The sequence below is a fragment of the Nelumbo nucifera genome, chromosome 4 (assembly GCF_055504915.1).
Source record: "Nelumbo nucifera cultivar China Antique chromosome 4, China Antique-T2T, whole genome shotgun sequence".
Lineage (NCBI taxonomy): Eukaryota > Viridiplantae > Streptophyta > Magnoliopsida > Proteales > Nelumbonaceae > Nelumbo > Nelumbo nucifera.
This window is the reverse complement of record NC_142652.1, coordinates 50,358,288-50,379,764: the sequence shown is the minus strand read 5'-3', so window position 1 is coordinate 50,379,764 and position 21,477 is coordinate 50,358,288. Positions and strand designations below refer to the sequence as shown.

General features: G+C 45.7%; 22 non-coding genes and 5 pseudogenes across 22 annotated transcripts; all 27 read left to right on the top strand.

Moving 5' to 3' along the window:
• The first annotated feature begins 8,517 nt into the window (after positions 1–8,517).
• On the top strand, positions 8,518–8,636 carry LOC148792860 (5S ribosomal RNA). The gene has a single exon (XR_016071283.1). It is a non-coding gene; the product is annotated as a 5S ribosomal RNA (ribosomal RNA).
• Positions 8,637–8,991: 355 nt separating this feature from the next.
• Positions 8,992–9,110, top strand: LOC148792859 (5S ribosomal RNA; annotated as a pseudogene).
• A 355-nt stretch (positions 9,111–9,465) lies between these two features.
• LOC148792858 (5S ribosomal RNA) lies at positions 9,466–9,585 on the top strand. Its single transcript, XR_016069221.1, has one exon. It is a non-coding gene; the product is annotated as a 5S ribosomal RNA (ribosomal RNA).
• Positions 9,586–9,939: 354 nt separating this feature from the next.
• LOC148792857 (5S ribosomal RNA) lies at positions 9,940–10,058 on the top strand. Its single transcript, XR_016068975.1, has one exon. It is a non-coding gene; the product is annotated as a 5S ribosomal RNA (ribosomal RNA).
• A 355-nt stretch (positions 10,059–10,413) lies between these two features.
• On the top strand, positions 10,414–10,532 carry LOC148792856 (5S ribosomal RNA). The gene has a single exon (XR_016073443.1). It is a non-coding gene; the product is annotated as a 5S ribosomal RNA (ribosomal RNA).
• A 355-nt stretch (positions 10,533–10,887) lies between these two features.
• On the top strand, positions 10,888–11,000 carry LOC148792855 (5S ribosomal RNA; annotated as a pseudogene).
• Positions 11,001–11,355: 355 nt separating this feature from the next.
• On the top strand, positions 11,356–11,474 carry LOC148792854 (5S ribosomal RNA; annotated as a pseudogene).
• Positions 11,475–11,829: 355 nt separating this feature from the next.
• On the top strand, positions 11,830–11,948 carry LOC148792853 (5S ribosomal RNA). Its single transcript, XR_016075653.1, has one exon. It is a non-coding gene; the product is annotated as a 5S ribosomal RNA (ribosomal RNA).
• A 355-nt stretch (positions 11,949–12,303) lies between these two features.
• On the top strand, positions 12,304–12,422 carry LOC148792852 (5S ribosomal RNA). Its single transcript, XR_016075421.1, has one exon. It is a non-coding gene; the product is annotated as a 5S ribosomal RNA (ribosomal RNA).
• A 355-nt stretch (positions 12,423–12,777) lies between these two features.
• LOC148792851 (5S ribosomal RNA) lies at positions 12,778–12,896 on the top strand. The gene has a single exon (XR_016068973.1). It is a non-coding gene; the product is annotated as a 5S ribosomal RNA (ribosomal RNA).
• A 355-nt stretch (positions 12,897–13,251) lies between these two features.
• LOC148792850 (5S ribosomal RNA) lies at positions 13,252–13,370 on the top strand. The gene has a single exon (XR_016069187.1). It is a non-coding gene; the product is annotated as a 5S ribosomal RNA (ribosomal RNA).
• Positions 13,371–13,724: 354 nt separating this feature from the next.
• On the top strand, positions 13,725–13,843 carry LOC148792849 (5S ribosomal RNA). Its single transcript, XR_016072744.1, has one exon. It is a non-coding gene; the product is annotated as a 5S ribosomal RNA (ribosomal RNA).
• A 355-nt stretch (positions 13,844–14,198) lies between these two features.
• Positions 14,199–14,317, top strand: LOC148792848 (5S ribosomal RNA). Its single transcript, XR_016075683.1, has one exon. It is a non-coding gene; the product is annotated as a 5S ribosomal RNA (ribosomal RNA).
• Positions 14,318–14,672: 355 nt separating this feature from the next.
• Positions 14,673–14,791, top strand: LOC148792847 (5S ribosomal RNA). The gene has a single exon (XR_016072003.1). It is a non-coding gene; the product is annotated as a 5S ribosomal RNA (ribosomal RNA).
• A 355-nt stretch (positions 14,792–15,146) lies between these two features.
• Positions 15,147–15,265, top strand: LOC148792846 (5S ribosomal RNA). The gene has a single exon (XR_016068968.1). It is a non-coding gene; the product is annotated as a 5S ribosomal RNA (ribosomal RNA).
• A 353-nt stretch (positions 15,266–15,618) lies between these two features.
• Positions 15,619–15,737, top strand: LOC148792845 (5S ribosomal RNA). Its single transcript, XR_016073025.1, has one exon. It is a non-coding gene; the product is annotated as a 5S ribosomal RNA (ribosomal RNA).
• A 354-nt stretch (positions 15,738–16,091) lies between these two features.
• On the top strand, positions 16,092–16,210 carry LOC148792844 (5S ribosomal RNA; annotated as a pseudogene).
• A 745-nt stretch (positions 16,211–16,955) lies between these two features.
• On the top strand, positions 16,956–17,074 carry LOC148792843 (5S ribosomal RNA). Its single transcript, XR_016069807.1, has one exon. It is a non-coding gene; the product is annotated as a 5S ribosomal RNA (ribosomal RNA).
• Positions 17,075–17,428: 354 nt separating this feature from the next.
• On the top strand, positions 17,429–17,547 carry LOC148792842 (5S ribosomal RNA). Its single transcript, XR_016070418.1, has one exon. It is a non-coding gene; the product is annotated as a 5S ribosomal RNA (ribosomal RNA).
• A 356-nt stretch (positions 17,548–17,903) lies between these two features.
• LOC148792841 (5S ribosomal RNA) lies at positions 17,904–18,022 on the top strand. Its single transcript, XR_016075218.1, has one exon. It is a non-coding gene; the product is annotated as a 5S ribosomal RNA (ribosomal RNA).
• Positions 18,023–18,377: 355 nt separating this feature from the next.
• On the top strand, positions 18,378–18,496 carry LOC148792840 (5S ribosomal RNA). Its single transcript, XR_016069831.1, has one exon. It is a non-coding gene; the product is annotated as a 5S ribosomal RNA (ribosomal RNA).
• Positions 18,497–18,851: 355 nt separating this feature from the next.
• Positions 18,852–18,970, top strand: LOC148792839 (5S ribosomal RNA). The gene has a single exon (XR_016068967.1). It is a non-coding gene; the product is annotated as a 5S ribosomal RNA (ribosomal RNA).
• A 353-nt stretch (positions 18,971–19,323) lies between these two features.
• On the top strand, positions 19,324–19,442 carry LOC148792838 (5S ribosomal RNA). The gene has a single exon (XR_016073024.1). It is a non-coding gene; the product is annotated as a 5S ribosomal RNA (ribosomal RNA).
• Positions 19,443–19,687: 245 nt separating this feature from the next.
• LOC148792837 (5S ribosomal RNA) lies at positions 19,688–19,806 on the top strand. Its single transcript, XR_016075699.1, has one exon. It is a non-coding gene; the product is annotated as a 5S ribosomal RNA (ribosomal RNA).
• Positions 19,807–20,161: 355 nt separating this feature from the next.
• Positions 20,162–20,280, top strand: LOC148792836 (5S ribosomal RNA). Its single transcript, XR_016072754.1, has one exon. It is a non-coding gene; the product is annotated as a 5S ribosomal RNA (ribosomal RNA).
• A 354-nt stretch (positions 20,281–20,634) lies between these two features.
• On the top strand, positions 20,635–20,753 carry LOC148792835 (5S ribosomal RNA). Its single transcript, XR_016072064.1, has one exon. It is a non-coding gene; the product is annotated as a 5S ribosomal RNA (ribosomal RNA).
• A 355-nt stretch (positions 20,754–21,108) lies between these two features.
• LOC148792834 (5S ribosomal RNA) lies at positions 21,109–21,227 on the top strand (annotated as a pseudogene).
• Positions 21,228–21,477: the final 250 nt, after the last annotated feature.

The following is a 21,477-nucleotide window of genomic DNA, read 5'->3' as shown; positions in this document are numbered from 1 at the left end:
AGGAGGAGATTTTCGAATGAACCAAGAGGGAGAGAAATCAGATTTCGATCCAAGGGGTTTTGGTAGCAAGAAGGGTTCCTGCGATTTGAGATTAGATCTCATACTCTCCAGAAAAGAAAATAGTTCAGCCTTTTCGTTTCTGGAGATCTCCTCCTGCCGCCGCCATCTGCATTGTTGCAAGATTCGATCTTTGCAGAAAAGAAAGTCAAGAAACCAGTTCTTGACATCAGTCTTGCAAGAAAGACTGAAAGAATTCAGTGTTTAGTACATCCAGGGGATTCTTGTGAAGGATCCAGTGTGTAGGACGCACCCTGCTGGTTCTGTTCCATCCACAGCTGTGTCATCTTCAGCGGGGACAGATCTTGGAGCATTCTTTGGGCGTGAACACCAACTTTGGGAGATACTGCTTCTCCGGATCAGGTATAATCCTCCCATTTATCTTTTGGTACAGATCTGGTTTGATTAGGGTTCAAGTAGATCCTTGAATATTGTATTCTAAATTCAGGGAATATGATTCCCAGTTGGGAGAAGGTAGGAAATTTTTGAAATTCGCCCCACCCATTCCGCAACCTTTATGGCGTCCATTAGATGGATCCTACCATTCTTTCAGTGGTATCAGAGCCACAGGTTCGAATCTTGAACCAAAAGAAAATCAGATCTGACCCTGCGCAGATGGATAGAAGGTGTTCTTTCAAGATTTGCGCAGATTGTTTTCTTTTTTTTCCAAGAAACTGTTTCTTGTTAAGGGCGATTGATCTGAAATTAATTTCTATTAAATCCAAAATTTATTTGGAATTGTTCTTTATTTATTTTGATTTAATGGACTGTTCAAACCTGGAGATCGCAGTGCAGTTTTAGCGCAGATGGTCTGCGCACCCTTTTTCTTTTCTATTTATTTATTTCATTCAATTCGGTCTGTAAATAATTTTTTTTATTTTTAGACTGAATGTATAGGATTTGATCAAGAATGTAATTAATAGAAATAGGATTTCTGTTATTTTTCTTGATTAAAGAAGATGGAAGAAGATGGCGGCGCTGGAGATTTGCAGATGGAGAAATCGTTTTCTGCGATTTGCAGTTTATGAAACTGCAACCCTTGTGATTAACCTCTGTTTTGCAGGTGGTGCGAACAGTCCATAATTGTTTTGTGTTTGCTAGAAATCAAAACTATTAATTTCAGATCATTCAATAATTAATTCTTGAATTGAAAATCAGTTTTGGACCATTTCGGACTAGATTGGACCAAAACTGTTTGGACCGAATCTGGGTTTCGAAAGGGGCTGTTCTCAGTCCAATTGTCTCACACTTTTGTTCCAAATCTGATGTTCAATTACAGGGATTAATTCGGCCCACCTGTAAAGCCCAGTTTTAAAGGGTTAAAACTGCAAAAGCCCATTATTGTGAGATAAGCTGTATGGGCCGAACTGCTATCTGCGATTCAGCCCATACACCTAGTGGACATTAATCGTTATTGACTTGGTTTTTAAATGGGCCGTTGAATGGGCTTTACAGCAATTAATTGATTGGATCAATTCCTCCTTTACATGTGATGTTTGGATGTTTGATGTGCTGCGACCATGGGCCATAAGTACTTGGCCCGTGATGACTCGTTAGTGGCTCTTGCGCACACCATGGCTGAATGCACATCATTGCCATGGTGTCCCTGAAGGTCATTGGATGACCCCCTCTTTGCCTGGTGGGCCCCACAACCCTGAAAAGGGATGCGTACGGAACCCCTAGCCGATTAAGGCCCACCAGAAATCTGACTTTATGAAAGTCAGTGGGAGCCACTTTGGTTTGACCTAAATTAGAACTAGGCCGTGATTTTGTTCCCTCCAGCAAATATGAATGCAAGTGATAGGGAGATCCATATGATGGACTCTCTAAAGGCCTTCCGTCATTAGCACAATGATGGGTCCATCAGTAATGAGGAAACGCACCATAAAATTGGGCTATCCATTTGCTGTTGGATCTGTTAGAGTGTTTCATAAGATGATAGGGGCGTCATAGACCGATGTGGGAGGGGCTTCACCAGAAAATGGGAACTCTCTCACGGTACCTTGGCGTAACCTGAATATGATGGGTGTGCACTCACTGACAGAAGGGTTTACCTGAAAACGGCTCTGAACCTTGTCTGACAGAGGCCAAAGGGAAACTCATTTGATGAGTGGATATGATCCGTCACAGAAAGGTGGTGGGGTTATGCAGCTGAAACAGTTGGCTTCACGCACCCCATGTGATTTCCCACATTTCCAGAGACATTTCGTCGTCTCCGTCACTGAGATAGGAGGGAAATCTCAGAGATGAACAAATGGGAATGGAACATAGATTAAAAGCCATATCTATGTAGGTAAACATGAATCAAACTAAGGTTGTGGACTAATGATTTTGCTGTTTTATCAGAAAATGGCAAACGGTCAATTTGCAAAGCTTCTAGACGATAACAAGCTTAAGGGCCCAAACTATGCCGACTGGTACAGAAATCTTATGCTGGTCCTAACTTCTGAAAAGTTAGACAAGGTAGTGAAAAATCCTGCCCCGGAACGTCCGGGTGATAGGGCTTCTGAGGCCCGTAGGAGGGACTACCAAGATTGGGAGGATAAGAACTCCCTAGCCCGCTGCTTTGTCATTGCCTCATTAGACAACTCAATACAGAGGCAGTTCAATCAGATCGAACTTGCCAAGGACATATTGGACAGTCTAAGGACAATGTATGAGGGGCAGAACCGTTCTACTCGACAGAAGGTCCTGAAATTGTTCATGACCGCGCAGATGACCAAAGGGCAGAAAGTTCATGACCATTGTCTTCGGATGATGGGGTACATCAACGAACTTGAAGCTCTTGGATCCGGGCTAGATCTTGGCACGCAAGTGGATGCCATCCTAAATTCTTTGCCCTCTTCCTTCAATGCGTTCACTATGAACTACAATATGAATAAGCTGAATGTCAGCGTCCAGGAACTCAGCAATATGTTGCAGAGGGCCGAGGATTTACTCAAGAAGGATGAGCCTGTGGTTATGCTTGCTGAAGCTAACAAATCGGGCAAGAGAAAGAGAAAGGCAAAGAAGCCCCAGAAGAAGACTACCAAACCCAAGAAGCAGAAGAAGAACAAGGCATCTGATGTCTGTCACTTCTGCAAGCAGACCGGCCACTGGAAGAGGAACTGTCCTACCTACCTGGAATCTAAGAAAGGTAATATCGAAACTTGTGTCATAGAAACTAATATGTTAGTTACTTCTGTGTCCTGGTGTGTTGACTCCGGGGCTTCAACTCATGCGTGTAACTCACTGCAGGGGTTCAAAGTTAGCAGAAGGCTGAGTGAAGGTGAAGTGACACTGTTCTTGGGAACAACTGCAAGTGTTGCAGCTGCGGCAATAGGAACCGTAGAATTAGTTTTTAAAGAAGGAGTCCTTGTACTTAAAGATTGTCTTTATGTACAGAACTTGAGAAGGAATTTAATTTCTGTTTCAAAATTGTGTGCTGATGGATATACTGTTTACTTTAGTAATATGATTACTGTTAAACGGAATAATAAATTCATCGCATGCGGGGAGCTAGAGAACGGTCTCTATGTTCTGCATCCTTCTTTGGAAACTAACTTGACCGAAACTACGTCGGTCGAAAATCCCAAGAAAAGGACTCGTGATACAGTAAATCTCACGTGCCTCTGGCATTACCGACTTGGCCACATCGGTGTCGACCGAATCACAAGACTGGTAAAGGATGGTCCTTTGGATTTTCTAACCGTAGAAAATCTTCCCACTTGTGAACCTTGCCTCCAAGGTAAGATGACTAAGCGGCCATTTGACGGTAAGCCTGAAAGATGTGCAGGCACACTTGACCTAATACATACTGATGTATGTGGTCCCCTGAGTGTTAGGACACGGAATCAACACGTGTACTTCATCACCTTTACAGATGATTTTTCACGATATGGTTACGTGTACCTAATGAGACATAAGTCTGAATCATTTGAAAAGTTCAAAGAGTTCAGACAGGAAGTCGAGAAACAGTTAGGGAGAGAAATTAAGGCCCTTCGATCAGATCGAGGTGGCGAGTATCTCTCTGACGAATTCAGGGACTACTTAAAGGCCAATGGGATAGTGTCACAACTAGCTCCTCCTGCTACACCTCAACTCAACGGTGTTTCAGAGAGGAGAAATAGGACCTTATTAGACATGGTCCGGTCACTTCTCGTACGCTCAGAATTACCCACATCCTTTTGGGGATACGCATTAGAGACTGCCACCTACGTGCTGAATAGGGTTCCAACCAAATCAGTTCCGAAAACTCCATATGAACTTTGGACCGGAAGGAAGCCAAGTGTGAGACACTTGAAGATTTGGGGTTGTCCTGCACACGTTAAAAGAACAAGTGCGGACAAGTTGGAATCTAAAACCAGCCGTTGCCTGTTTATAGGCTACCCAAAGGATTCGGTGGGTTATCTATTCTATGACGCAAGTGAGCAGAAAGTGTTCTGCAGTCGAAACGCCCGATTCTTAGAATCCGATTACATCCTGGACACCCATCGTCAGGAAATAGTTCTTGATGAGGAGAGCTCAGGAGCAGTGGGAGATGACCCACAAGTTCCAGGTAATGACCAACCTAGAAGGTCCACCCGGGTATCCAGACCACCAGTCCGATATGGTTATGACCAGGATAGTTACCTGGTGGAAGCCTTGACTAGTGAAGAGGATCCCGTGTCTTACGCGGAAGCTATGTTAGACATAGACTCCCAGAAGTGGGTGGAGGCCATGAGAGCCGAGATGGACTCAATGGAGACCAATGGAGTCTGGACTCTAGTGGATCCGCCCTCCGGGGTAAAAGCAATTGGTTGCAAATGGATCTACAAGAGGAAGAAGGGCCCCGATGGCAGGATTGAGACCTTTAAAGCTCGTTTGGTGGCGAAAGGGTATACTCAGAAAGAAGGCATCGACTATGAGGAAACCTTTTCACCGGTGGCCATGCTTAAATCCATTAGGATCCTGCTAGCTGTAGCAGCGTACCATGATTACGAGATTTGGCAAATGGATGTCAAGACAGCGTTCCTGAATGGAGATCTTAGTGAAGATATCTACATGCAGCAGCCGCAAGGCTTCATTGCTGCTGGTCAGGAACACATGGTATGTAAACTTAATAGATCCATATATGGACTTAAGCAGGCTTCTAGGAGTTGGAACATCCGTTTTGATTCTGCAGTCAAAACATTTGACTTTGAGCAGAATCCGGATGAGCCCTGTGTTTACAGGAAATCCAGTGGGGATAAGATCACCTTTTTAGTCTTGTATGTGGACGATATCCTACTCATTGGGAATGATGTAGGAATGTTGACTTCGGTCAAGGTGTGGCTATCACAGCAGTTCTCCATGAAAGATCTTGGAGAAGCTTCATACATACTGGATCTTCGACTCTATAGAGATAGATCGAAGCGGATAATTGGATTATCCCAGGCTGCTTACATTGACAAAATTGTCAAAAGATACAGCATGGAAAACTCCAAGAAAGGAAACGTTCCTTTCAGGCACGGAGTCACTCTCTCCAAGAAGATGTCTCCCAAGACTTCTGAGGAGATTGAGAGCATGAGAGACGTTCCCTATGCCTCAGCTGTGGGGAGCATCATGTATGCCATGTTGTGCACTCGCCCGGACATAGCTCAGGCGGTGAGTGTGGTAAGCAGATTCCAGGCAAACCCAGGACAGGAGCACTGGACTGCTGTGAAGAACATACTCAAATACCTTCGAAGGACGAAAGAGTTTTGTCTGGTATTCGATGGTAGTTCACTGCAAGTTCTAGGGTATACCGATGCCGATTTCCAGTCGGATCCAGATGATAGAAAGTCTACATCTGGGTATGTTTTCACGATAGGATCGTGTGCTGTTTGCTGGAAAAGCAGCAAACAGGGGTCCACTGCAGACTCCACAACCGAGGCCGAGTACATTGCCGCAAGTGAAGCTGCCAAGGAAGCCGTGTGGATGAAGAAATTCATACACGAATTGGGAGCGATTCCATCCAGCACATCACCCATCCCGTTGTTGTGTGACAACAATGGAGCGATCGCCCAGGCTAAAGAGCCTCGGGCCCACTCGAAGTCAAAGCACATCGAGAGGAAGTACCATGTACTGCGGGAGATCGTTGGTAGAGGGGACGTCCTAATTCAAAAGGTAGCATCAGCGGATAATGTGGCAGACCCATTGACTAAGCCACTGACACAGAAAGTGTTTGAGAAACACGTGGAAAGTATGGGACTCCGGCTTGTACCAGATTGGACCTAAGTGCAAGTGGGAGCTGTTAGACAGTTTTGTATGCCCTTAGCTTCAATCATTTTGATGTACTTTTGTTATTTAGTGGAAATAAATAAAGTGCATGTTTGATTCATGTTGTTTGGTTTAATTCTGTGTAAAACCCTAAAACTGGACATTTGTAGAGACTCATGTTAGTTTTAAATGTTCACAGCCGTTGGATAAGTCTGGGGAGATTTATCCTGCCAAGGCTGATACTGGTGTGCCACCAAGTGTTGGGATGGCCTGTCTCAGCCATCAGGGTAAGACCCGAGGCACATACAGCATGGGATTACTTGAATCCTTGAACCGGACCAGATTTCCAGTCTTGCCCTGGACCTTGGAGATAGATGGGCAAAACTGGAAAGTTACACCTGACCCCTAGACTCGATTATGACACTTCACTAGGTGTTGGATCAGGCTGCCTTTGATATGCCAATCAGTGAGATCCTTAGTGGGGATCAAAACCTGGGTATGTTGGGGCAGTTTGAGAATTCATCTGAGTGGGTGGTCATAGTGACAGAATCAGCCACTTTGTCGGACAAAGGGTAATGATCGGGAATGCACTCTCTCTGATGGAAACCAAACTGCCGGCAGTTGATTTCAATCGTTGGAATTTTGTTTTTGCAAAATTAATATATTTACATATATATGTACGGTTTCAAAATGTTTGCAAATGGTTTTAATTCCCGGGATCCATGTGAGAGGAGAGTGCGGCACTGTTCCTTGCAGCCGAGGGAGAGGTCCTCTCTTGTCGGGCAGTGCTTGATCATTAAGGGCTGAGAGGTTAAGTGTAAGACCATTTAGGATAATACCTGATGGGCTAATCTTGCACCTGCCCACAGTCCCTGGGTTTTTATAAGATGGCTTGGCCCAGGGACCACTTAATGTAAGTGTTGGGCCCATAGGGTTCATAAGATGGACTCAAGGGGTTCATTGAGATTTTCAGTGAATTTGGCTGGGCCTTGTATTAAAGGCTGGGCCGAACCCATGTGGCTGGTGTGTAGATCAATGCTTGGGTCCCACGCCATACAAAGAAGCCCAACTGGGCAGCAGATTGGAAACTAATTAAACACTGAATACTTAATGGGCCAAAAGCCCATTTCGAAGTGGGCTGATATGATCACCCATCAATGGGGCGAATTTGAGATTGAAGTTAGCAAAAAGGATTGGGCTCTTAGCCTTATCCACTCTTAGAGACCAAATTCAAATCAGATTTGAATCTGGTAACCTCCTGATAAGATCAGGAGTAAGCTAACTCTATCTGGGAAAGGGATTAAGATTATCCCCTATCCAAATACTGATTTGGATTGGGATAACTCCTAATTAGGAGATTTCTTAATCAAGAAGAAAGGAGGAGATTTTCGAATGAACCAAGAGGGAGAGAAATCAGATTTCGATCCAAGGGGTTTTGGTAGCAAGAAGGGTTCCTGCGATTTGAGATTAGATCTCATACTCTCCAGAAAAGAAAATAGTTCAGCCTTTTCGTTTCTGGAGATCTCCTCCTGCCGCCGCCATCTGCATTGTTGCAAGATTCGATCTTTGCAGAAAAGAAAGTCAAGAAACCAGTTCTTGACATCAGTCTTGCAAGAAAGACTGAAAGAATTCAGTGTTTAGTACATCCAGGGGATTCTTGTGAAGGATCCAGTGTGTAGGACGCACCCTGCTGGTTCTGTTCCATCCACAGCTGTGTCATCTTCAGCGGGGACAGATCTTGGAGCATTCTTTGGGCGTGAACACCAACTTTGGGAGATACTGCTTCTCCGGATCAGGTATAATCCTCCCATTTATCTTTTGGTACAGATCTGGTTTGATTAGGGTTCAAGTAGATCCTTGAATATTGTATTCTAAATTCAGGGAATATGATTCCCAGTTGGGAGAAGGTAGGAAATTTTTGAAATTCGCCCCACCCATTCCGCAACCTTTATGGCGTCCATTAGATGGATCCTACCATTCTTTCAGCAAGAACTCGGCTTTTGGCATTCGTCGTGCATTGTGGGCCCCGCGATAGTATTGCATTTAAACGGTGGTGCGGCAGATCTTAAATCTCCTAATTAGGAGTTATCCCAATCCAAATCAGTATTTGGATAGGGGATAATCTTAATCCCTTTCCCAGATAGAGTTAGCTTACTCCTGATCTTATCAGGAGGTGCAAGATAGTGCATAAACATCTAAGCATCTAAACTGTCTAACAGGAGCAAGATAGTGCATAAACATCTAAGCGAGCATGAATTAAACGGGTGCGATCATACCAGCACTAATGCACCGGATCCCATCAGAACTCCGAAGTTAAGTGTGTTTGGGCGAGGGTAGTACTAGGATGGGTGACCTCCTGGGAAGTCCTCGTGTTGCACCCCAATTTTATTAATATTTTATTTCGATATCGTATTTGCAAATTCCATTTGTCGTTTCGGCGAGACAAACGCAAACAACGCGCCGGATACTCGGACCATTTGCGGCACGATCGTCATAACTGAATGGGAACCGTGCAAAAACCGGGCTTTTGGCATTCGTCGTGCATTGTGGGCCCCGCGATAGTATTGCATCTATCCGGGGGTGCGGCAGATCTGAAAAGCAAACACTCTGCTCACGTAGGAGCTTGTGCACGGTTACCAAGGGAGGAAGGCTGCATACACAGTTTTTTCAAGTCTAAAATAATTAATGGAGGGGAGCAAGATAGTGCATAAAGATCCAAGCAAGCATGAATTAAACGGGTGCGATCAAACCAGCAGTAATGCACCGTATCCCATCAGAACTCCGAAGTTAAGTGTGTTTGGGCGAGAGTAGTACTAGGATGGGTGACCTCCTGGGAAGTCCTCGTGTTGTACCCCAATTTTATTAATATTTTATTTCGATATCGTATTTGCAAATTCCAATTGTCGTTTCGGCGAGACAAACGCAAACAACGCGCTGGATACTCGGACCATTTGCGGCACGATCGTCATTACTGAATGGGAACCGTGCAAAAACCGGGCTTTTGGCATTCGTCGTGCATTGTGGGCCCCGCGATAGTATTGCATCTATCCGGGGGTGCGGCAGATCTGAAAAGCAAACACTCTGCTCACGTAGGAGCTTGTGCACGGTTACCATGGGAGGAAGGCTGCATACACACTTTTTTCAAGTCTAAAACAATTAATGGAGGGGAGCAAGATAGTGCATAAAAATCTAAGCGAGCAATAATTAAATGGGTGCGATCATACCAGCACTAATGCACCGGATCCCATCAGTACTCCGAAGTTAAAGCGTGCTTGGGCGAGAGTAGTACTAGGATGGGTGACCTCCTGGGAAGTCCTCGTGTTGCACCCCAATTTTATTAATATTTTATTTCGATATCGTATTTGCAAATTCCAATTGTCGTTTCGGCGAGACAAACGCAAACAACGGGCCGGATACTCGGACCATTTGCAGCACGATCGTCATTTCTGAATGGGAACCGTGCAAAAACCGGCTTTTGGCATTCGTCGTGCATTGTGGGCCCCGCGATAGTATTGCATGTATCCGGGGGTGTGGCAGATCTGAAAAACAAACACTCTGCTCACGTAGGAGCTTGTGCACGGTTACCAAGGGAGGAAGGCTGCATACACACTTTTTTCAAATCTAAAACAATTAATGGAGGGGAGCAAGATAGTGCATAAAGATCTAAGCGAGCATGAATTCAATGGGTGCGATTATACCAGCACTAAAGCACCGGATCCCATAAGAACTCCGAAGTTAAGCGTGCTTGGGCGAGAGTTGTATTTGGATGGGTGACCTCCTGGGAAGTCCTCGTGTTGCACCTCAATTTTATTAATATTTTATTTCGATATCGTGTTTGCAAATTCCATTTGTCGTTTCGGCGAGATAAACGCAAACAACGCGTCGGATACTCGGACCATTTGCGGCATGATCGTCATTACTGAATGGGAACCGTGCAAAAACTCGGCTTTTGGCATTCGTCGTGCATTGTGGGCCCCGCGATAGTATTGCATTTATCCGGGGGTGCGGCAGATCTGAAAAACAAACACTCTACTCACGTAGGAGCTTGTGCACGGTTATCAAGGGAGGAAGGCTGCATACACAATTTTTTCAAGTCTAAAACAATTAATGGAGGGGAGCAAGATAATGCATAAAGATCTAAGCGAGCATGAATTAAACGGGTGCGATCATACCAGCACTAATGCACCGGATCCCATCAGAACTCCGAAGTTAAGTGTGTTTGGGCGAGAGTAGTACTAGGATGGGTGACCTCCTGGGAAGTCCTCGTTTTGCACCCCAATTTTATTAATATTTTATTTCGATATCGTATTTGCAAATTCCAATTGTAGTTTCGGCGAGACAAACGCAAACAACGCGCCGGATACTCGGACCATTTGCGGCACGATCGTCATAACTGAATGGGAACCGTGCAAAAACCGGGCTTTTGGCATTCGTCGTGCATTGTGGGCCCCGCGATAGTATTGCATCTATCCGGGGGTGCGGCAGATCTGAAAAGCAAACACTCTGCTCACGTAGGAGCTTGTGCATGGTTACCAAGGGAGGAAGGCTGCATACACAGTTTTTTCAAGTCTAAAATAATTAATGGAGGGGAGCAAGATAGTGCATAAAGATCCAAGCAAGCATGAATTAAACGGGTGCGATCATACCAGCACTAATGCACCCATCAGAACTCCGAAGTTAAGTGTGTTTGGGCGAGAGTAGTACTAGGATGGGTGACCTCCTGGGAAGTCCTCGTGTTGCACCCCAATTTTATTAATATTTTATTTCGATATCGTATTTGCAAATTCCATTTGTCGTTTCGGCGAGACAATCGCAAACAACGCGCCGGATACTCGGACCATTTGCGGCACGATCGTCATTACTGAATGGGAACCGTGCAAAAACCGGTCTTTTGGCATTCGTGGTGCATTGTGGGCCCCGCGATACTATTGCATCTATCCGGGGGTGCGGCAGATCTGAAAAGCAAACACTCTGCTCACGTAGGAGCTTGTGCACGGTTACCAAGGGAGGAAGGCTGCATGCAGACTTTTTTCAAATCTAAAACAATTAATGGAGGGGAGCAAGATAGTGCATAAAGATCTAAGCGAGCATGAATTAAACGGGTGTGATCAAACCAGCAGTAATGCACCGGATCCCAACAGAACTCCGAAGTTAAGCGTGCTTTGGCGAGAGTAGTACTAGGATGGGTGACCTCCTGGGAAGTCCTCGTGTTGCACCCCAATTTTATTAATATTTTATTTCGATATCGTATTTGCAAATTCCAATTGTCGTTTCGGCGAGACAAACGCAAACAACGCGCCGGATACTCGGACCATTTGCGGCACGAACGTCATTACTGAATGGGAACCGTGCAAAAACCGGGCTTTTGTTATTCGTCGTGCATTGTGGGCCCCGTGATAGTATTGCATCTATCCGGGGGTGCGACAGATCTGAAAAGCAAACACTCTGCACACGTAGGAGCTTGTGCACGGTTACCATGGCAGGAAGGCTGCATACACACTTTTTTCAAGTCTAAAACAATTAATGGAGGGGAGCAAGATAGTGCATAAAGATCTAAGCGAGCAATAATTAAATCGGTGCGATCATACCAGCACTAATGCACCGGATCCCATCAGAACTCCGAAGTTAAGCGTGCTTTGGCGAGAGTAGTACTAGGATGGGTGACCTCCTGGGAAGTCCTCGTGTTGCACCCCAATTTTATTAATATTTTATTTCGATATCGTATTTGCAAATTCCAATTGTCGTTTCGGCGAGACAAACGCAAACAATGCGCCGGATACTCGGACCATTTGCGGCACGAACGTCATTACTGAATGGGAACCGTGCAAAAACCGGGCTTTTGGCATTCGTCGTGCATTGTGGGCCCTGTGATAGTATTGCATCTATCCGGGGGTGCGACAGATCTGAAAAGCAAACACTCTGCACACGTAGGAGCTTGTGCACGGTTACCATGGGAGGAAGGCTGCATACACACTTTTTTCAAGTCTAAAACAATTAATGGAGGGGAGCAAGATAGTGCATAAAGATCTAAGCGAGCAATAATTAAATGGGTGCGATCATACCAGCACTAATGCACCGGATCCCATCAGAACTCCGAAGTTAAGCGTGCTTTGGCGAGAGTAGTACTAGGATGGGTGACCTCCTGGGAAGTCCTCGTGTTGCACCACAATTTTATTAATATTTTATTTCGATATCGTATTTGCAAATTCCAATTGTCGTTTCGGCGAGACAAACGCAAACAATGCGCCGGATACTTGGACCATTTGCAGCACGATCGTCGTTACAGAATGGGAACCGTGCAAAAATCGGCTTTTGGCATTCGTCGTGCATTGTGGGCCCCGCGATAGTATTGCATGTATCCGGGGGTGCGGCAGATCTGAAAAACAAACACTCTGCTCACGTAGGAGCTTGTGCACGGTTACCAAGGGAGGAAGGCTGCATACACACTTTTTTTCAAATCTAAAACAATTAATGGAGGGGAGCAAGATAGTGCATAAAGGTCTAAGCGAGCATGAATTAAATGGGTGCGATTATACCAGCACTAAAGCACCGGATCCCATAAGAACTCCGAAGTTAAGCGTGCTTGGACGAGAGTTGTATTTGGATGGGTGACCTCCTGGGAAGTCCTCGTATTGCACCCCAATTTTATTAATATTTTATTTCGATACCGTGTTTGCAAATTCCATTTGTCGTTTCGGCGAGACAAACGCAAACAATGCGTCGGATACTCGGACCATTTGCGGCACGATCGTCATTACTGAATGGGAACGGTGCAAGAACTGGGCTTTTGGCATTCGACATGCATTGTGGGCCCCGCGATAGTATTGCATCTATCCGGGGGTGCGGCAGATCTAAAAAGCAAACACTCCGCTCACATAGGAGCTTGTGCACGGTTACCAAAGGAGGAAGGCTGCATACACAGTTTTTTCAACTATAAAACAATTAATGGAGGGGAGCAAGATAGTGCATAAAGATCTAAGCGAGCAAGAATTAAACGGGTGCGATCATACCAGCACTAATGCACCGGATATCATCAGAACTCCGAAGTTAAGCGTGCTTGGGCGAGAGTAGTACTAGGATGGATGACCTCCTGGGAAGTCCTCGTGTTGCACCCCAATTTTATTAATATTTTATTTTGATTTGTATTTGCAAATTACATTTGTTGTTTCGGCGAGACAACTGGAAACAACGCGTCAGATACTCGGACTACTTGCGGGACGATCGTCATTACTGAATGGGAACGGTGCAAGAACAGGGCTTTCGGCATTCGTCTAGCATTGTGGGCCCCGCGATAGTATTGCATCTATCCGGGGGTGCGGCATATCTGAAAAACAAACACTCTACTCACGTAGGAGCTTGTGCACGGTTACCAAGGGAGGAAGGCTGCATACACAGTTTTTTCAAGTCTAAAACAATTAATGGAGGGGAGCAAGATAATGCATAAAGATCTAAGCGAGCATGAATTAAACGGGTGCGATCATACCAGCACTAATGCACCGGATCCCATCAGAACTCCGAAGTTAAGGGTGTTTGGGCGAGAGTAGTACTAGGATGGGTGACCTCCTGGGAAGTCCTTGTGTTGCACCCCAATTTTATTAATATTTTATTTCGATATCGTATTTGCAAATTCCAATTGTCGTTTCGGCGAGACAAACGCAAACAACGCGCCGGATACTCGGACCATTTGCGGCACGATCGTCATAACTGAATGGGAACCGTGCAAAAACCGGGCTTTTGGCATTCGTCGTGCATTGTGGGCCCCGCGATAGTATTGCATCTATCCGGGGGTGCGGCAGATCTGAAAAACAAACACTCTGCTCACGTAGGAGCTTGTGCACGGTTACCAAGGGAGGAAGGCTGCATACACACTTTTTTCAAATCTAAAACAATTAATGGAGGGGAGCAAGATAGTGCATAAAGATCTAAGCGAGCATGAATTAAATGGGTGCGATCATACCAGCACTAATGCACCGGATCCCATAAGAACTCCGAAGTTAAGCGTGCTTGGGCGAGAGTTGTATTTGGATGGGTGACCTCCTGGGAAGTCCTCGTGTTGCACCTCAATTTTATTAATATTTTATTTCGATATCATGTTTGCAAATTCCATTTGTCGTTTCGGCGAGATAAACGCAAACAACGCGTCGGATACTCGGACCATTTGCGGCATGATCGTCATTACTGAATGGGAACCGTGCAAGAACTCGGCTTTTGGCATTCGTCGTGCATTGTGGGCCCCGCGATAGTATTGCATTTATCCGGGGGTACGGTAGATCTGATAAACAAACACTCCGCTCACGTAGGAGCTTGTGCACGGTTACCAAGGGAGGAAGGATGCATACACACTTTTTTCAAGTCTAAAACAATTAATGGAGGGGAGCAAGATAGTGCATAAAGATCTAAGCGAGCATTAATTAAATGGGTGCGATCATACCAGCACTAATGCACCGGATCCCATCAGAACTCCGAAGTTAAGAGTGCTTAGGCGAGAGTAGTACTAGGATGGGTGACCTCCTGGGAAGTCCTCGTATTGCACCCTAATTTTATTAATATTTTATTTCGATATCGTGTTTGCAAATTCCATTTGTCGTTTCGGCGAGACAAACGCAAACAACGCGTCGGATACTCGGACCATTTGCGGCACGATCGTCATTACTGAATGGGAACGGTGCAAGAACCGGGCTTTCGACATTCGTCTAGCATTGTGGGCCCCGCGATAGTATTGCATCTATCCGGGGGTGCGGCAGATCTGAAAAGCAAACACTCCGCTCACGGAGGAGCTTCTGCACGGTTTCCAAGGGAGGAAGGATGCATACACACTTTTTTCAAGTCTAAACCAATTAATGGAGGGGAGCAAGATAGTGCATAAATATCTAAGCGAACATTAATTAAATGGGTGCGATCATACCAGCACTAATGCACCGGATCCCATCAGAACTCCGAAGTTAAGTGTGCTGGGGCGAGAGTAGTACTAGGAAAGGTGACCTCCTGGGAAGTCCTCGTGTTGCACCCCAATTTTATTAATATTTTATTTCGATATCGTGTTTGCAAATTCCAATTGTCGTTTCGGCGAGACAAACGCAAACAACGCGTCGGATACTCGGACCATTTGCGGCACGATCGTCATTACTGAATGGGAACCGTGCAAGAACCGGGCTTTCGGCATTCGTAATGTATTGTGGGCCCCGCGATAGTATTGCATCTATCCGGGGGTGCGGCAGATCTAAAAAGCAAACACTCCGCTCACGTAGGAGCTTGTGCCCGGTTACCAAGGGAGGAAGGCTGCATACACAGTTTTTTCAAGTCAAACAATTAATGGAGGGGAGCAAGATAGTGCATAAAGATCTAAGCGAGCATGAATTAAACGGGTGCGATCATACCAGCACTAATGCACCGGATCCCATCAGAACTCCGAAGTTAAGTGTGCTTGGGCGAGAGTTGTACTAGAATGGGTGACCACATGGGAAGTCCTCGTGTTGCACCCCAATTTTATTAATATTTTATTTTGATTTGTATTTGCAAATTCCATTTGTTGTTTCGGCGAGACAACTGGAAACAACGCGTCGGATACTCGGACCATTTGCGGCACGATCGTCATTTCTGAATGGCAACGATGCAAGAACCGGGCTTTCGGCATTCGTCATGCATTGTGGGCCCCGCGATAGTATTGCATCTATCCGGAGGTGCGGCAGATCTGAAAAACAAACACTCCGCTCACGTAGGAGCTTGTCCACGGTTACCAAGGGAGGAAAGCTGCATACACACTTTTTTCAAATCTAAAACAATTAATGGAGGGGAGCAAGATAGTGCATAAAGATCTAAGCGAGCATGAATTAAATGGGTGCGATCATACCAGCACTAATGCACCGGATCCCATAAGAACTCCGAAGTTAAGCGTGCCTGGGCGAGAGTTGTATTTGGATGGGTGACCTCCTGGGATGTCCTCGTGTTGCACCTCAATTTTATTAATATTTTATTTCGATATCGTGTTTGCAAATTCCATTTGTCGTTTCGGCGAGATAAACGCAAACAACGCGTTGGATACGCGGACCATTTGCGGCATGACCGTCATTACTGAATGGGAACCGTGCAAGAACTCGGCTTTTAACATTCGTCGTGCATTGTGGGCCCCGCGATAGTATTGCATTTATCCGGGGGTACGGTAGATCTGAAAAACAAACACTCCGCTCACGTAGGAGCTTGTGCACGGTTACCAAGGGAGGAAGGATGCATACACACTTTTTTCAAGTCTAAAACAATTAATGGAGGGGAGCAAGATAGTGCATAAAGATCTAAGCGAGCATTAATTAAATGGGTGACCTCCTGGGAAGTCCTCGTATTGCACCCCAATTTTATTAATATTTTATTTCGATATCGTGTTTGCAAATTCCATTTGTCGTTTCGGCGAGACAAACGCAAACAATGCGTCGGATACTCGGACCATTTGCGGCACGATCGTCATTACTGAATGGGAACGGTGCAAGAACTGGGCTTTTGGCATTCGACATGCATTGTGGGCCCCGCGATAGTATTGCATCTATCCAGGGGTGCGGTAGATCTAAAAAGCAAACACTCCGCTCACATAGGAGCTTGTGCACGGTTACCAAAGGAGGAAGGCTGCATACACAGTTTTTTCAAGTCTAAAACAATTAATGGAGGGGAGCAAGATAATGCATAAAGATCTAAGCGAGCATGAATTAAACGGCTGCGATCATACCAGCACTAATGCACCGGATCCCATCAGAACTCCGAAGTTAAGTGTGTTTGGGCGAGAGTAGTACTAGGATGGGTGACCTCCTGGAAAGTCCTCGTGTTGCACCCCAATTTTATTAATATTTTATTTCGATATCGTATTTGCAAATTCCAATTGTCGTTTCGGCGAGACAAACGCAAACAATGCGCCGGATACTCGGACCATTTGCAGCACGATCGTCATTACAGAATGGGAACCGTGCAAAAACCGGCTTTTGGCATTCGTCGTGCATTGTGGGCCCCGCGATAGTATTGCATGTATCCGGGGGTGCGGCAGATCTGAAAAACAAACACTCTGCTCACGTAGGAGCTTGTGCACGGTTACCAAGGGAGGAAGGCTGCATACACACTTTTTTCAAATCTAAAACAATTAATGGAGGGGAGCAAGATAGTGCATAAAGGTCTAAGCGAGCATGAATTAAATGGGTGCGATTATACCAGCACTAAAGCACCGGATCCCATAAGAACTCCGAAGTTAAGCGTGCTTGGACGAGAGTTGTATTTGGATGGGTGACCTCCTGGGAGGTCCTCGTGTTGCACCTCAATTTTATTAATATTTTATTTCGATATCGTGTTTTGCAAATTCCATTTGTCGTTTCGGCGAGATAAACGCAAACAACGCGTCGGATACTCGGACCATTTGCGGCATGATCGTCATTACTGAATGGGAACCGTGCAAGAACTCGGCTTTTGGCAGTCGTCGTGCATTGTGGGCCCCGCGATAGTATTGCATTTATCCGGGGGTACGGTAGATCTGAAAAACAAACACTCCGCTCACGTAGGACCTTGTGCACGGTTACCAAGGGAGGAAGGATGCATACACACTTTTTTCAAGTCTAAAACAATTAATGGAGGGGAGCAAGATAGTGCATAAAGATCTAAGCGAGCATTAATTAAATGGGTGCGATCATACCAGCACTAATGCACCGGATCCCATCAGAACTCCGAAGTTAAACGTGCTTGGGCGAGAGTTGTATTTGGATGGGTGACCTCCTGGGAAGTCCTCGTGTTGCACCTCAATTTTATTAATATTTTATTTCGATATCGTGTTTGCAAATTCCATTTGTCGTTTCGGCGAGATAAACGCAAACAACGCGTCGGATACTAGGACCATTTGCGGCATGATCGTCATTACTGAATGGGAACCGTGCAAGAACTCGGCTTTTGGCATTCGTCGTGCATTGTGGGCCCCGCGATAGTATTGCATTTATCCGGGGGTACGGTAGATCTGATAAACAAACACTCCGCTCACGTAGGAGCTTGTGCACGGTTACCAAGGGAGGAAGGATGCATACACACTTTTTTCAAGTCTAAAACAATTAATGGAGGGGAGCAAGATAGTGCATAAAGATCTAAGCGAGCATTAATTAAATGGGTGCGATCATACCAGCACTAATGCACCGGATCCCATCAGAACTCCGAAGTTAAGAGTGCTTGGGCGAGAGTAGTACTAGGATGGGTGACCTCCTGGGAAGTCCTCGTATTGCACCCCAATTTTATTAATATTTTATTTCGATATCGTGTTTGCAAATTCCATTTGTCGTTTCGGCGAGACAAACGCAAACAACGCGTCGGATACTCGGACCATTTGCGGCACGATCGTCATTACTGAATGGGAACGGTGCAAGAACCGGGCTTTCGACATTCGTCTAGCATTGTGGGCCCCGCGATAGTATTGCATCTATCCGGGGGTGCGGCAGATCTGAAAAGCAAACACTCCGCTCACGGAGGAGCTTCTGCACGGTTTCCAAGGGAGGAAGGATGCATACACACTTTTTTCAAGTCTAAACCAATTAATGGAGGGCAGCAAGATAGTGCATAAATATCTAAGCGAACATTAATTAAATGGGTGCGATCATACCAGCACTAATGCACCGGATCCCATCAGAACTCCGAAGTTAAGTGTGCTGGGGCGAGAGTAGTACTAGGAAAGGTGACCTCCTGGGAAGTCCTCGTGTTGCACCCCAATTTTATTAATATTTTATTTCGATATCGTGTTTGCAAATTCCAATTGTCGTTTCGGCGAGACAAACGCAAACAACGCGTCGGATACTCGGACCATTTGCGGCACGATCGTCATTACTGAATGTGAACCGTGCAAGAACCGGGCTTTCGGCATTCGTAATGTATTGTGGGCCCCGCGATAGTATTGCATCTATCTGGGGGTGCGGCAGATCTAAAAAGCAAACACTCCGCTCACGTAGGAGCTTGTGCCCGGTTACCAAGGGAGGAAGGCTGCATACACAGTTTTTTCAAATCAAACAATTAATGGAGGGGAGCAAGATAGTGCATAAAGATCTAAGCGAACATGAATTAAACGGGTGCGATCATACCAGCACTAATGCACCGGATCCCATCAGAACTCCGAAGTTAAGTGTGCTTGGGCGAGAGTTGTACTAGAATGGGTGACCACATGGGAAGTCCTCGTGTTGCACCCCAATTTTATTAATATTTTATTTTGATTTGTATTTGCAAATTCCATTTGTTGTTTCGGCGAGACAACTGGAAACAACGCGTCGGATACTCGGACCATTTGCGGCACGATCGTCATTTCTGAATGGCAACGATGCAAGAACCGGGCTTTCGGCATTCGTCATGCATTGTGGGCCCCGCGATAGTATTGCATCTATCCGGAGGTGCGGCAGATCTGAAAAACAAAGATCTAAGCGAGCATGAATTAAACGGGTGAGATCATACCAGCACTAATGCACCGGATCCCATCAGCACTCCGAAGTTAAGCGTGCTTGGGCGAGAGTAGTACTAGGATGGGTGACCTCCTGGGAAGTCCTCGTATTGCACCCCAATTTTATTAATATTTTATTTCGATATCGTGTTTGCAAATTCCATTTGTCGTTTCGGCGAGACAAACGCAAACAACGCGTCGGATACTCGGACCATTTGCGGCACGATCGTCATTACTGAATGGGAACGGTGCAAGAACCGGGCTTTTGGCATTCGACATGCATTGTGGGCCCCGCGATAGTATTGCATCTATACGGGGGTGCGGCATATCTAAAAAGCAAACACTCCGCTCACGTAGGAGCTTGTGCACGGTTAGCAAGGGAGGAAGGCTGCATACACAGTTTTTTCAAGTCTAAAACAATTAATGGAGGGGAGCAAGATAATGCATAAAGATCTAAGCGAGCAAGAATTAAACGGGTGCGATCATACCAGCACTAATGCACCGGATCCCATCAGAACTCCGAAGTTAAGCGTGCTTGGGCGAGAGTAGTAGTAGGATGGATGACCTCCTGGGAAGTCCTCGTGTTGCACCCCAATTTTATTAATATTTTATTTTGATTTGTATTTGCAAATTGCATTTGTTGTTTCGGCGAGACAACTGGAAACAACGCGTCGGATACTCGGACCACTTGCGGGACGATCGTCATTACTGAATGGGAACGGTGCAAGAACAGGGCTTTCGGCATTCGTCTAGCATTGTGGGCCCCGCGATAGTATTGCATCTATCCGGGGGTGCGGCAGATCTGAAAAACAAACACTCTACTCACGTAGGAGCTTGTGCACGGTTACCAAGGGAGGAAGGCTGCATACACAGTTTTTTCAAGTCTAAAACAATTAATGGAGGGGAGCAAGATAATGCATAAAGATCTAAGCGAGCATGAATTAAACGGGTGCGATCATACCAGCACTAATGCACCGGATCCCATCAGAACTCCGAAGTTAAGTGTGTTTGGGCGAGAGTAGTACTAGGATGGGTGACCTCCTGGGAAGTCCTCGTGTTGCACCCCAATTTTATTAATATTTTATTTCGATATCGTATTTGCAAATTCCAATTGTCGTTTCGGCGAGACAAACGCAAACAACGCGCCGGATACTCGGACCATTTGCGGCACGATCGTCATAACTGAATGGGAACCGTGCAAAAACCGGGCTTTTGGCATTCGTCGTGCATTGTGGGCCCCGCGATAGTATTGCATCTATCCGGGGGTGCGGCAGATCTGAAAAGCAAACACTCTGCTCACGTAGGAGCTTGTGGACGGTTACCAAGGGAAGAAGGCTGCATACACAGTTTTTTCAAGTCTAAAATAATTAATGGAGGGGAGCATGATAGTGCATAAAGACCTAAGCGAGCATGAACTAAACGGGTGCGATCATAGCAGCACTAATGCACCGTATCCCATCAGAACTCCGAAGTTAAGTGTGTTTGGGCGAGAGTAGTACTAGGATGGGTGACCTCCTGGGAAGTCCTCGTGTTGCACCCCAATTTTATTAATATTATATTTCGATATCGTATTTGCAAATTCCAATTGTCGTTTCGGCGAGACAAACGCAAACAACGCGCCGGATACTCGGACCATTTGCGGCACGATCGTCATTACTGAATGGGAACCGTGCAAAAACCGGGCTTTTGGCATTCGTCGTGCATTGTGGGCCCCGCGATAGTATTGCATCTATCCGGGGGTGCGGCAGATCTGAAAAGCAAACACTCTGCTCACGTAGGAGCTTGTGCAC